Here is a 4,739-nt window from a genome sequence, read left to right as displayed (position 1 = left end):
GAATATGACTGACAGCTCGATATTGGAAATAAACATCGTTACGAGAAGGAAGTGTGGTTTGTTTACGGGACAATCGCTGCCATGGTAACCGGAAGTGTTTGTGTCGAAAGCGGCGCTCTCGGCAAAAAATGAAAACAGAACTGATCGACAAGTCTGTCCGAAGGAAGGGACACACAATCATGCGCAGTGTGCCAATATTAACGCAACACGTTGCTTCTCTGCTTAGTTGCAATGGACCACGTGCTTTTGACAGTTATTTTTTTGTTTTTAAGATGACGTTTATGATGAACGTTAGTTAGGCAACGACAGTAGAAGAGAATTACAATTTAACCTGTCCTAATAATGATGGTAAATTGATATCAATGAAAAATGTTTCGTATTCCAAATCCCAAACGATCCGCCTCCTAAAGATCGAAATTTATTGAATCTGATCTCGTGTTTACAAACGGCATTCATCTTCTTTTGGTGCACGATTCAATGAAAAAGTCATTCGAAAAGGCGTAAAATAAAGCTAATCCCAAATACGGCACAGCCACCATCACCGCTTCCCATTCCTCGGCAATTTGTCCGCTAGCGTAAATCAGAGACAATCGTAGCTGGAGCACGTTTTTAATCTACACACACCCACGCCAAACCTTTTTAGCGCTTGATCGCGCACCCGCCTGCTGTGATTGTGACCCTACCCACATAAGTATCCGCCCTGAAGCATCTCCTCCGAAGTGAACGGAGTGGAAAATTTTCACAGCCAGCCGGATCAAGCAGAAAATTTGTCGAGATACCCGCATGTTCCATGTGACACTAATCGTTGTGCAACCAACCAACGAATCAAAAAAAAAGTTTTAGATGCAGAAATGTAGCTCCGGTCGATGAAGAAGCGGAGGTGTCCGGACGACAGTCATTTGGCGGAATCAATCAGTGACAAAACAAACACCTAATTGTTTACTATTTGAAGCGAGCGAGCGGTAAAACTAATCAATCCAGGAGGCTGGCGTGTTCGGGTCAAGGTTGCCCAAATCACAGAAAAATCTGTAATTTCACAGAATTTTGAGCCAATTTTCATCACAGAATCTGTGTCACAGAACACAGAATTTTGAAAAATTCACAGATTTCACAGAATTTTTGAATTTGGAATGGATTTCCAAAATTATGATTTTTTTGCCAATAAAAAATTTAGAATTTTTTACTTTGAATTAAAAGCGTATTATAAGATGTAATTTTTTTAAATGATTTCGCCAAATTAAAGTATAAAAAAGTCCCAATTTATCATGAATTTTCTTTGAAATTAAAGGAAAAAGCATCACAGAAAACCGTCACAGAATTTTTAGGTAAAATCACAGAATTTCAGATCTTTTTTTTTTATAAACACAGAATTTTATTCGGCAACCTTGGTTCGGGTGCATAGTAGATAGTAGGCGGGAGCGCGAGGTGATTTTTAATGCAATTCTCTCGCGAGGAAGAAACTCATTCAATGCAATATTTCACGCGTCGCGTCGTTCTAAAACAAACAAAAAACGAAGGGCGTTTGTGGTCCCGTTTGTTATTTGAACATTACGAGTTATACTTTGTTTAGTTCTATTGAGATTATTTCGAAAGAAAAATTGCTGATATTCATGCAAATATTCGAAGAATCCATGTCAACCCATAAGAAATTTCGCATAATGTCAAACATGTCATTCTTTGAGTGTGAAAATTCGCACAGTGCCTATCAGCGAACAGAAACAATATGAACAAACAACTTTTCGATTTTTGCACGGTTTAGCTTCAAGATGACATTGCGTTAAATAATAATATAAGAAAAAAAAACTCTTCGGAGGACTAAAAAACTTCAATGAAACAGAGGCCTTACAACACAATAAAATTTCTTTTAATCGTAGGCAGCTTTCCATTAAAATGTTATTATTACTTATTTTATTAAGGACTATTTTTTTTAAATTCTGAACGAGCTTAAGTTTAAGGATATAAAAAAAATTCCTAAATTTAATCATAGAGTTCGCGTTAGTTGATCTTATCATATGAGATTTTAGTTTCGGATGTAGTTAAAAAAATCGTGTTTCCCGTCTCATAAATTTATCACGGAAATGAAGCAGTTGATGGTTTTATTTTTAAGGAAAAAAAGGCAAACATATTTTGATGAATTTAAAAAATAATTCAGAGGGTCTTGTCCTGACGAAAGACCACCAACTCCAGAAGATCCTTGTTGGATCTTATGATCATAAGGTCGTTCAGCATCATTGGCGACATCCGAAGGCGATGATCATCTAGCAGAAGCTTTATTGCGGAGAAACACCTCTCCACCGACACCTGAGTAGCAGATGCAAACAAAGCTATCATTGCAAGCTCGTAGATAGCCTCATCTTCGAAACGACGTGTCTCCCAATATTTGAGGATGTCGGAACCGAAATCACAATCACTAATTAAAAATATCGTTTTATGAAAAGGAAACACGGCGCAAATAAACTTTTTTTTTTCATTATGATTACAATGTGGATTTATATTCCAATTTTTTTCATCTACGTGAAGATTAAATAGAACTTGATTAAAATTTGCACTTACCAGCCATTTTGATCAATAATAATCTTTTTTATAAAAATCCTTTTCCTATAAATTGTAATTTGAATTAAGATTTTTGATTGCGGGAACGATTAAGTAACAAAAGGAACCTAACGAATAGGTTTAACTTATCACTCAAACGAAAATCCACACCGAATTGCAATATATAATCGCTCCAAGTGGTTGAAAATTCTGAACTTGACTGCTTGACTGCTGTGATTGATACCAAACCCATCAAGAGTGCGCGCCCAGTTTTGAACATGAACCTAAACTTGCACAATGCACATGAGTTCAAGCATGTTTTCAAAGAAGCATGTTCAACGCGCACTTCGCTAATAGTGTATTATGTGTATAGCACCAAACCGAATAGCGACAGTTTTACTAGCGACACTTTTTACTAGCGAGATTCCTGTCACTCGAAGGCTTGTTATTCTTTTTTTCAGTCCAGTAGGCGATTTTCATGTAGTGCATAAACTTTGTTTATGTTATTTACTGTTGATTTTCCTTAGGCCATCAATCGCATACTCCAAGTCTCCTTGGAAACTCACTATATGTCGTTGATTTTCAACGTCGCGACGTATGCGTCGTGTCGCTAGTAGGCAAAGCTGCTATGATTATTAGCGCTCATATTTTGGTTTATATCTGCATGTATAATACACAAACTTCTATGCACATCGCACATGGGTTGCTCCGTGAAGACTGATGAAAAACCAGTTTTTCTTCAATAACTTTGATCTCCGCCGAAGACTGCATTTCGATAGGAGTTAAGATAAAAAAGTAATTAGGCTTCAAAAATGGGCTAACTTTTTTAACGGTGGTATTCATCAGTGTTAATGAGGCGACGATATCTAGAGTTTGTTTTGATTAGGTCGTAAGAGCCAACATAAACAAAATTGAGTTATTCACTGCAAACGGTTGAAAAACATACTTTCTACGTTAGGTAAAAATTTGGTTTCATTTGATCAATAAATAAATTTTAGAACATGATTTGAATTTAAGACGTGTAAACACTTTCTCATTTTTGAGTGCAATTTGGTTTTAACGACGTTTTGCGCAGCACTGGATTGCCGTGATGCAAAATGACGCAAAACAACATTTCGTCGGGTTGGATTTTGCGACGTTTTGCATTTTGGAAGGAAATTCTTTGCCAGGTGCTAAAATGTTTATTTATTTCAACGGGAATCGTTTAAAAGAGTGTTTCTGATTTTCGCAGTGAAATAAATTTCTTCATCTTGTTACTGGGTAAGTGCAATAATCGTTAGTTTGGGGTCTAAACTTTTTTTCAACCTGATAATTTTTCTCCCAACAGTGGCAGCCAACATAAAAGCTTCGGATGAGCTATTTCTGTGGTTTCTGCACTCCTTGAATGGTTATTAGAGTTATCAGAGGTAGTAATCAGCCATTTCCAGTTGAATAGAAACCAAATTCACAGTCCCTCGCAGAACAGATTCCAAGCTGCAGCACAGATATGATTAGAAGATAGCTAAACTCCAATGTTAAGAGACTTGGATGGGGCCCTCTTACCAATTTTGTAGAGCGCATATCACCTGCAGACAACGCTTCAGGGATTCAAACGTAAGCCCACTTTATTTAATTCTCTTTTTTAAGATGCTTGAGAAATTACTACTGGAGGAATTACCTCAAATTACTTTACACAAATTACAAATAATTCAGTCATACCCCAGAGGAATCATAATATGTTACAGTTTTAGAAATTTAGTTCTTGAAGCAAATTAGCAGAAATAAGCGAAGGTTAGGACAAAATAAGTCATGTTGTCAGATAAAATAAATCAACGTCGTTTGCGCCAAAAACCTAATGCAAAAGGTCGTAAGTACTTGTTTACCCGAACATCTAAATTTCTGCCCGTATCTCTCTCACTGGCATATTCCTCATCTATTACTGTATCGCATACCAATTTTCAAGACAATTCTCAGTCACATTTGAAATACAAGATTTGAAAAGTGTTACAAAACTTCAGCAGCGATTTTCTCGAAACAAGTCGGGTGGCTCATACGACCTAATCAAATCGAAATCTAGATATGTTCGACCGCCCCGACTCATGAACCATGATGAATACCATCCTTAAAAAAGTTAGCCCATTTTCGAAGCCTAATGACTTTTTTATTTTAACTCTTATTGAAATGCAGTCTTCGGATGAAATATTTTTCATAATTTAAGCTTTAAGAAA

Source organism: Uranotaenia lowii, unplaced genomic scaffold (genome assembly GCF_029784155.1).
Source record: "Uranotaenia lowii strain MFRU-FL unplaced genomic scaffold, ASM2978415v1 HiC_scaffold_60, whole genome shotgun sequence".
In the NCBI taxonomy this organism is placed as follows: domain Eukaryota; kingdom Metazoa; phylum Arthropoda; class Insecta; order Diptera; family Culicidae; genus Uranotaenia; species Uranotaenia lowii.
The sequence above is the reverse complement of the archived record's forward strand: the minus strand, read 5'-3'. Positions refer to the sequence as shown.